Source organism: Amblyomma maculatum, chromosome 1 (assembly GCF_055883805.1).
Source record: "Amblyomma maculatum isolate TAMU_Amacu chromosome 1, ASM5588380v1, whole genome shotgun sequence".
NCBI lineage: Eukaryota > Metazoa > Arthropoda > Arachnida > Ixodida > Ixodidae > Amblyomma > Amblyomma maculatum.
The window spans coordinates 51,865,806-51,876,091 of record NC_139344.1 but is presented as its reverse complement, the minus strand read 5'-3'; the positions used below and the strand labels follow the sequence as shown (position 1 = coordinate 51,876,091).

Sequence of the window (10,286 nt, the reverse complement as noted above, 5' to 3'; positions counted from 1 at the left end):
AACGTTAACAGCACATGCGGAGTGATTAGGGTTCGTAATTATCAGGGCATAGAGGCTGCGCAGAAAAACGACAATATGCCTGCGCGCGAAAAAAGCAGTGGTTTAAATTTTGTTTCGGGGGCATTTGTTGCCCAGGTAATAATAATATTAATAATAATAATAATTGGTTCACAGGAAAGGAAAGGCGCAGTATCTGTCACACTTGTTCTGTGGACACCTGAATCGCACTGTAAGGGAAGGTAGGAAGGCAGAGTAATTTCGACCACCTGGGGATCTTTAACGTGCGCTGACATCGCACAGCACACGGACTCCATTTCGTTTCGCCTCCATCGAAACGCAGCCGCCGGCGGTTCTGCTTTATTAAGACTGAGTCTTGTTTTTACATTCACATCGATCAGAGTAGCAACAATCATGTTTCTACGTTGTGTCATGCGTCATAGCCACTAAAATAATGGCTCAGCGTCGACGTCAATTAAGACATGTGCGCGTAACAACATGTATGAAATTCACTTAAGTTTAGTATCACCCATTGGTAGCTAAAAAAAAAAATAGCAGGACAGTGCATTTGAGGTTTGAAATCAATCTAATTGATGGAAAGCATAAATCTGATAGCTCAAGTGGGAGAATTTAGGTACTAAAATTAAATCACATAGCAAACGCACTGAATCTCGCTGTTTTTGCTCCAACACTCCACCTCACCAAACCAACACATAGCTGCACTCCGCTACTAACTGGTTTACATTTATTAGTAAAACCTATCTTCAAATCGCGCCTCCTACCTACCAAACCCTTCCGTTTTGTGAAGAAAGGAAAATATATTGATATAAACTATTATTTTTCTTGGGTTCCTGCTAATCTTCGTATTGTGTAGCTATTCAGCAGAGGAATAGCAAGCTGCACTTTCTGCAACCGCTGCGTGGCTTTGAAACAAAATATAACACTGTAATTGCGTTTCAATAACTGCTGGTAACGTGTACGAAGTATTGTCATTAGATAACTGAACGTATTAGGAAGGAATTTCGGAATGTACATTGGATATTGTTTCTCCCCACGATTGAATAATTATTTTTCATCTTCTAACGGGCCTAACTGGTCCTGGATTAATGAATCATAAACATATTATATCTGACCACGGTTGTTGTGCTCCCATCGCTACTGCTTCACCATTCGCCTCGCCGAATGCTTTCGTTCTCTAATACTAGGCGATAAAGCAAGATCGATGACCTCAATGCTGCAGTACAGGAGGTTTTATCGATAGTGCCGCTTCCTAAGCATTGCAGTTAACGGAAACAACACCGCTGTCATATTACGTGTATCAGTGCTTTTTGTAGCACGGGGTCAAAGTCATACGTCTAGACTTACAAATCTTCGGGCTGTATATTGCAATAACCGGAACATTGCAATAGGTCGAATTAATTTGTATCAGGGCTAAAACAAAGGTTATAAATAGTTATGGGCTTATCTCGAAGCTTTACGAAGAAAATTGTCTATAATGACAAATTCGTGTTAATGCCTTATCAATAGGAACCACGATAATTTTGCAGTCTCCTCTTGCACTTGGGACAGCACTTGCAATAACAGATGACGTCTGCGGACAATGTAACAGTTGAGTTGGAGGAGAGAAAATGAAGTGATACGAAAGAAATCACCTGTTTCCATGAGAGGTAGTGAAATGGTTTTTAAGGGCGAAAAACTTTGCACTCTTTTCCCGATGGGGGGGGGGGGGGGGGGGGGGTATTCAGGTCTCAAATATCCATCTAATAACTCTGAAGTTTCGCTTCAAACCATTTCGTAAAGGGCCAAGACTGCCACACTAGGTTATATTTATGCGAACTGAGAACACTTCCGGCAGTTTGAGTATGTATATATATATATTCCGAGACCTTAATAAGGCTGGTGCACGCTCTTCTTCCTCAACGGCGAACGTCACAACTTCAGTGCCTAGATCAGATTTACTTTAGACACCACTAGCGGATGGACGATGAAATGGCCAGCAAATGAAACTGCGCGCACCGGTATCAGTAAAGTGGCGAAGGGGCATTTCGTGACTCGACTCAGATCCGCGCATGTACTATCGGCTCTCGAAGTCTCAGTTCAGGCGCGAAGGTATATACTGCATAGAATCCTTCATTCACGTTGGAACATAACTCATGTTATTCGCTTAACTAGGCTAAGAAAACCAAATTGTGCGCATGCGCACGCGCTGTCGTTACAATCTGTACTGACCGCAGCCGCAGATACCTAACCGAGCTGCCCAATGCCGAGGTGTGCGGGAAAGATGCTGATACATCTGATAGAAGGCGTTGCACGCGTTCTGTCAGCGGCTCCTCCACCGGTACTTTCAATTGTTTCTGTAAACTCCCGTCCAGCTTACCGCACGAACAACCGCTTTCGACACGCCTTGATTACCGCTTGTTTTCTATAAGAGTAAGTTGCTCAGCCTTGAAACTGCTCCCCCCACCCCACCCTTTTTTTTCTTGTTTCGTTAGTTGAGAGTTACGCCCATCTTGCTAGTTGAGCTTTTGTACTTCGGTCAAATGACGCACAAACTGGGCACTCTAGCAAAGTGCTGTTCAGCTTCCATAGTTGCAAATCTTCGTTCTGTTTTTTTTTATTATTATTATTTTTTATTGGCTTCCCCTGAAAATGTACAAGCAGAGGTTTTTGCAAGGTTATGACCCCAACTTGCGATCGCCTCAGCACTGAAAAAGATGTAGCGTCACATCAGCGAGATAGACCTCCTCGCGGTTTTTCTCTTCAAAATACGTCAAATACGCAAATGCAGTAATATTTCCTCGTACACAAATGAATGAACAAGCCTATCGCATTTTCTTCATTAAACGCCGTATCTGCTCTTGAGCAAACTAAAAAAAAAAAAAAAAAAAAAAAAAATGTCCTGTATTACTGCACTCTCTGGACTAGACGCACTTTGAAGACAGCCGATCAACTGACCCCTGCTCGTCACCTTCGCTTTCAGCGCTCGCTGACGCTTGCGTATACTCGCCAGTGCTCTATATAAATATCTCACATGTCTACTTTTTTTTTTTACTTAATAAGAACTGAAAAGAAACCATCGGTTCCACTAGGGTTTGAGAGGTACAGGGTAACATATATAATGGCGCTAGTGTCTGCCTTGTCTGCTTTTTTTTTTTTTTTCCCCAATGGCAATGATTCGCAAACGTACTATTAACTAGTATTGACATATTAACCGCCACAATACTGACCTGAAATGTGGTGACGACCGCCGCCGGTCTTCCTGGACGCCATCTTCTGTCGTTCAGAAAGACCGGCGGCGGTCGTTTGTCGCTCCAGTTCTCGGTTCACGGACGACCAACATTGAGAGGGAGAGTCGTCGGCGTATGCGCGGGTGCTGGGTGTGCCGCACTGCTCCTCGCGTTTCATCGAGTCGCGCCGCGGCGTCGCGGCGCCAAACCGCAAACCGATCCTCCAGCCGCAGACAACAAGGGCAATGTGGACGCCGTCGCCTTGACGCGAGAAACAATGGTCCACCGCGACGGCCTATGGGTGGGGCTCAGAATGTCCCACCAGCAAGCGGCGAAGATCGGTTCCTCCAGAAAAAAACAAGATTCGGAACGAACGCAAACCGCACCCTGGCCAAACGAAAAAAAAAAAAAAAAAAAAAATGCACCGAACACAATTTAGCAAACACATTTTCCTTCCTTTTGGATATATAATAAAATAACCACACACTACTACTACTACTACCGGGACACTAAATGATTACAGGGAATTTACATGCAGACCGAGCGGAGCAAGGATACGCACATTTCCAGGCCCCCAGCTGATCCGCGGTAGAGGACCTAACGCACATCGATTCTGACTCCGATATTAGTCTACAGGGGAATTCGTACAGCCACCGATCTACGGAGGCTACAGACAGGTACTTTTGTCAGCTTACATAAATTACCCAAATGAGATACGCCTTACAACCTTTGCGGACATTTGTCCATGCTACACAAATTCAACCCCAACTCTGTACCACAACAACATGAGAGTGTACAGTATACAATATAAAACCTCACATAATAATCCAAAATAATGACCAATTGGAGGTATGTCATGACAACTCAGACCTAGAGGAGCAAATGCACCTACTCGGGAGGCATGCACAAGACAGCGGAGCCTTGTAGTAGGGCACCGATCATCGATAAGCCTCGCATGAGGCCAGCTCAATAACCAATAACTAAATTTTTGTTAACCGACTCAGCCGGGACATTGTGGCGCTGATATACTTTTATCTCCACCAATCGGGCTCACATGCCCGCATGCGAGAGGTTCCGGGTGCGGCGATTAGATTTTTCTTTGCTGTCCTCATTATTTTATGTGTGTTTTTTTTTTTTGGGGGGGGGGGGGGGGATGGGGGGGGGTAGCCTCACCATAATATATGTGCTTGATAGGTGGCACGGGCAGAGGCACATTACTTTTCTTTACTTTTGGCCTGCCTCGCCATAATATATGTCCTTGATAGGATCGGGGGAACTGCTTCAATGGCAAACAGAGTAGATTTGTTGAATGTCCATCCTTTCCTGCAAATCATCATCATCATCAGCCTGACTATACCCACAGCAGGGCGAAGGCCTCTCCCATATTTCTCCACTGAACTCGGTTATGTGCTAGCTGCATCCAGTTGACCCCCCCCCCCCCCCCCCCCCCCCCCGCGAACTTCTTAACCTCATCCGCCCACCTAACTTTCTGCCGCCCCCTGGAATGGATTTCTCATCCATTCTGGTAGTTACAGTAGTTTTCACAAATATACCAAGAATTCGGGGAAGACGAGAAGCTTTTATTCCCAACAGTCTTGCCCAATCGAACCTCCAGGAGACTCCAGCGCAGCACCGGTATCTTTTTAATGCAATATCATTAAATTCAGCATCTGAGGAGAAAGCTGGTATAGCGTCCGACGTCATCTGTCGTAAAAAAACTTGCTGACTGGCCAAGAAGATGTGTGACGTGACGATACCATGTGCCATCTCATTTGCTAGCCGTCCCGGTTAGCTCAGTTGTTAGAACGGCTACCCCGATGAATTTTTCTCCAACTGCGGAGTTTCTGGGAATGACGTATAGCTTTCCTTTGTAGCAGCATGGCTGCTCTTGGGTGGACGCTAATAAATAACCACTTCTTATTACAGATCCTGCTAAACGGCCGAGTTGGCAGGCGCGCGTGTCAGGTGACATGGCCAAGCGCGGTGGCGAACTGGGCGTCGGTTGGCAACGACGCTTGGCTTTTTACAGACGTTTCTAGACATCGCCGCGTAACAGTTGTGAATGGAGTCAGTATTAACGCGATTGCGACTACCGTGGGGGAACATGTCTTTTCGTTGGCTTAGTTTAATATCCCCGTCGTCCTTCCTCGTCATGGAGAGCGATCGGCTTGTCCGTTTCCTGCAACGTCACAACGGCAGGTGTGGATGGGAGGCAGGCAGAACCTAGGCAGAGCAAATGACGGTCTCTGTTTATTGAGAAGGGCAAACAAGAAAAAGCAAATGTAGCACGTGTCTGTTGGCGGACTATTGAGAGCGCTTCGCAGTTTCGAAGCGGACGACTAATTTTGAGATTTCCACGAATTGGGATAAGACCTGCAAAACATCCGAAGGCGCGATGAGCGGCGACCGACCTTTCGAGTGTTTCATTTGCGCTGTTTAACAATACAAGTCGTTCTCTTTATGACACTTGATAACTTCATCGTGTTGGTTCGCCTTTACATAATCAATTACATATAATCAATAGTTTGGCGACAATTCGTCTGGTCAGGCATTTGAATGAACTGAGAGTGAAAAAGGAATCCGTATGCGGTTCTGAAACGTCTAGAATTTTTTTCAGATTTGGTCAGTGACCGTGATTTACTTCTTTCTTTCCTTTGGAAATTCCACGAGCTTTGCTCGCTCTGACTGGAAATTTTCCGACTTCAATAAACTGTTCATGGGCGCATTTTGTGTCGTACCAGTTTTTTCTTTTTAATATTTTCGCGTGCAGGAAAACGAAGAATAGAAGGTGGCTAAAAAAAGTGCCGAATCACTTTGAATGTCCATTCCGGATTATCCGGAAATACGGTCGTGCCAGCCTCCGCTTTTGGACAGCATATACCTAAAGCTTTTCTTTCTACTTGAGGAGGGGGAAGGCACCTTAAACAGCCTTTGTGTTTAAGATGCCACTTCATCGAACTGGACAATAAAGTACCTATCCTTAAGAAGTGTGTTGGAAGCTCTGAAAACGTTCATAACGTTCGGGAACATTGAAGAGTGATGAGATTTTACTTTTTCGCAGGAACTAAACGCAGTTTACATCTTTCAGTATCAAACTAGCCACCCACCCGCTGTAATTTAATGTGTCAAAAGCCACGTAGCGTGGTTAGAGCCCGCAGAAGCCCCAGCAGCATGGGTCGTCGCAGCTCAAGTATTCTTGATGGCGAGTGTAGGAAACACTATTTTACCATTTTATTCGTCCTGTCGAACTGAAAAAAAAAACATAAACAAGAAGAAGAGGGAACCCGGACCAGCAAAAGCTTTGCCAGGCTTAAAACCAATAAAAAATAAATAAAAAAGAGCAGAAGCTCGAGATAAAAAAAAAAAAGAACTTTTTTAAAAGCGAAAGAAGGTATAAAAAAAAAATGAGGTCCGTGATGCAAGGTGGTCCACGCTGGCTTAAAGAAGAATAAAAAGAAAAAAACCAGAAGAGCATCTAGACCTGCAAATGAAACAACATCAGGAACCAGAACCAGAAAAGAAGGGAACAGCAGCAAAACAACAGTCATACAAAATGGCAAATGACATACGAAGGGAGAGGCAGACGTACAAAACCCAAAACATAAAAAAAAGGGAGACTGAGGTAGAATAGTAAACAGGACAGTCCCCAACAGAGAAATAAAATTCGGGTGAACAATAGAGAATTGCAGTCTCCAACGGCATTGTAATCGTTGGCCCACAAATTCACAAAAAGAGAAACAATACTAATTTTAGGAGCAGAAGAATCAAACAAACAAAAAAATTGGGAAAGTGCCGACACCACAGAAAAGAGGGAGGGGATGAGAAAGAATTGTAAAACTATTAAATCTAGTTTGATGCGAATGACGTCCGTCACTAAACCAGATTATATTAACCGGAAAATGCACGGGTAAAAGAAATGATGGAGGAAAATACACACAAAAAAAATTACTGCACCACTATACCGGACTCGTGTGACAACCGCTGCAGAAAAGGCAAAAAAGTAACATATCACAGAGGAATAAGAAAAAAAAAAAAAAAAAAAACTCCACTCATTTCATAGCAGTATGCATTCTGCCCATGCGGACCTGGCTCTGTAGGCAAGAGTGCCTGCAGTCACGGGCACATCCAGAAAACTGAAAGGCATGGCAATTAAGCACTCTTCTCAACACAGGGGCACGGAGCCCTCCCCTGTGCAGAGCGTAGTAGGGGGTCTTCAGGACCCTCCGACGAGACCCTCGACCCCACCACCGTCAGGCTCAAGCACAGGACCAGCAGGTCATCCGCTGGTGCTTGTAAAAACAAAGATGGAGAGTTGGCGGTATCGAAGGGCACGCCACGACGAAATACCAATGGACACGTAGAAACGTGGTCCAGTAGGCATAAGTGACCTGCGCACTACAGCCATAGGCGCCTCCATGCAAGCAAATGGGCGTGTCCGAATCAGATAGGCTGAAAGGAAGAGCAATCTTCCTCCTCTGTACAGAGCGTGGTTGGGGGGTGGGCAGGATACTCCGAGGAGTCCCTCATCCCCAGACTCAAGTACAGGATCTAACGGAAATCCACTGGTGCTTGTAAAGCCAAGGATGGGCTGTTGGCAGCAGCAGCGTGCACGCCGCAATAGAAAACAGGTAAAAAATGCACCCAAGTAATAAGGCAGCCAGAAAAAAAAAAAAAAAAAAGAGAGAGAGAGAGAGAGAGAATTAAAGGATACCTGAGAAGAAAAACAATGGATTCAAGAAAAATATTAGAGAGAAAAGAAAAGGAAATCAACTCTAAATGATTACGTGCATAATTGAAACGCATGTTTAAAATATATATATATAAATATATATATATATATATATATATATATATATATATATATATATATATATATATATATATATATATATATATATATATATATATATATATATATATATATATATATATATATGAAGGAAAGAAGCCAACAGTCGGCGAGGCCAAGGAAAGCGTTGAGGATGGTACTTTATGTACTTTTTTTTAATGTTTACTTGGATAATCACAGAAATTAGTAATGTAATCTGTTTAGGGGAAAGATAATTAAACACAGTGTAGAAGAAAAAACAACATGCCGATGATGGGAACCGAACCCACGACCTCCGAATATCGCGTCCGGTGCTCTTCCAACTGAGCTACATCGGCCGCTGTCCCCCCCCCCCCCCCCCCTGCTACTTGCTTGGGTATTTATGTTGTCTATATATATGATGAATTAGGACAAAAATAAAGAGAAAAATAAAACAACATAGGTAACCTTTCAGAGGAGATATGTAGAAAAATAAACCCTGCGGCATATAATTTAAGGAATGCGAAATAGCAAGCAAACACCGGCAGCCCACTGCTCTGCGTGCGGTTATGTATGTGTGGGCCGACTAAAACTTCAATCGAGCTTACAATTGTAACTCAAGCGTCTCGTCCACTTTTGGTCTTTCCCCGCCGGGGTGGCGCAGTGGTCAGGGCGCTCGACCACCGTAAAGTAACCAATGTGCCCAAGGATGCGGGATCGAATCGTGGCCTCGGCGGCCCGCTTTTCGATGGAGGCCTAACACTAGGCTCCCGCCTGCTGTGCGATGCCAGTGCACATTAAAGAACCCCAGGTGGACGAAAATTCCGGAGCCCTCCACTACGACGTCTCTCATAGCCTGAGTCGCTTTGGGACGGTAAACCCCATAAACTAAATCAAATCAAACTTCTCATCTCCAGCTTTAAAAGCATTTGAGGGCCCCGCAGTGCGCTAGCACATGTGAATAAAGTTTCTTCTGCCTCGCAGGCTGTCACCAACTAGACACTGCGCTGAAGGGTTTGTTTCGTGCGACTTGTTTACTAGTTGCTTCAACAGTCAGATGCCTCTCGGCTGAAATAAAAAAAAAAAAAAAAAGATAGGCGCAACTTTCTGCAATGTACTTGCACGCGGCACCTGCCGCGGCGACCGCAGACACACAATAGAAGCGCGCCGTGACGTCACGCAACACCAAAGCGCGCTGGCGCGCGTATGCGCTGTGCCGGCGACGCGGGAGAGCCGGGCTAGTCCACGTGGCCTCTACTTATCGCTGTGACGTGGCTCTCGACGACAGCTCGCCAAGGTGCACGCGCACGCGACACTACACGACCAGCCGCCTATGCCCACTCTTTCTCTACGCATCGTCCTCCTTTCCATCGTTTCCTATCAGTTTCCACTCTCTCACAACACTCCTTTCTTTCTCCGTCTTTAGCCGTACAGCGCCCTCTCCTTGTGTACGATAGCGCGGTTGGTGCGCGTATAACCGCGCGCGACAGAAGACACGGGCGCGAGAAGTCAACACTCCGGACTCAACGCGGAGCTGCGCACGTTCTGTTAGCCCAAGTTCTGCCTAGATCGGGCACTGTGCTTAGGTTCTTGCTAAGGTCCACCGCCTCACGACCGAAATGTGAGTACTTTTTTCAAACTGCTCGTACTGTCAGTCGGTATACATATATAACCACGTTGGGTCTAAAGCCTACAGCGAAGCCAATGGTGCTCGCAGTCAAGGCGCCGATGTTTTCGAAAGTGAGGTTATTATACTTATGCTCGCAGATGTACGCACGTAGGGTAACTAAAAAAAAAAAAAAATGCTGCCTTCCTAAATGATAAACTGCGTCTGCGCTATGCGAGACACCGTACTTGAATGAATCAATTGACATGGGGCTCTTTAGCATGCGCCTAAGCCTCAGCACAATGGGCGTTTTTGCATTTCGCTTTCGTCGACACGCGGTTGGGATCGCTCGTACGACTTCTTCCTCGGTAGAAAAGTGTCACATTCCCCGTTAAGCAGGTCTGTGAACCCGCCATCCTTTGAAAATTTTGACAGCAACTTGTTACGAAAACAGTCCTATTCCCAGTACTTGTACTGTCCGTTTTGGTTTCGAATTATTATTTTTTATTTCGTGTAATAATTTCATTGGCCAATTATGACAGAAACGTCAAAGAGAACTTGACAAATATTTCATTTTTTTTTTTTAATTTCCGGGCGCAGTCTCGTTAACCTTTGCTTTTTTCTCTTGCCGCTGAGGGAGCGTTTTCAA

The 10,286-nt window shown here is 45.1% G+C and overlaps 2 protein-coding genes across 2 annotated transcripts in view; one reads left to right on the top strand and one right to left on the bottom strand.

Moving 5' to 3' along the window:
* Positions 1–10,286, bottom strand: part of GC (gamma-glutamyl carboxylase) — a 159,997-nt gene that overhangs the window by 103,819 nt on the left and 45,892 nt on the right. The window lies entirely within an intron of this gene.
* The window catches only part of LOC146202360 (long-chain-fatty-acid--CoA ligase 5), a 122,614-nt gene continuing 121,722 nt past the window's right edge, over positions 9,395–10,286 (top strand). Inside the window, exon 1 of the mRNA XM_084588126.1 lies at positions 9,395–9,652. The gene's annotated coding sequence lies outside the window, so the exon portion shown is untranslated. The remainder of the gene's footprint in view (positions 9,653–10,286) is intronic.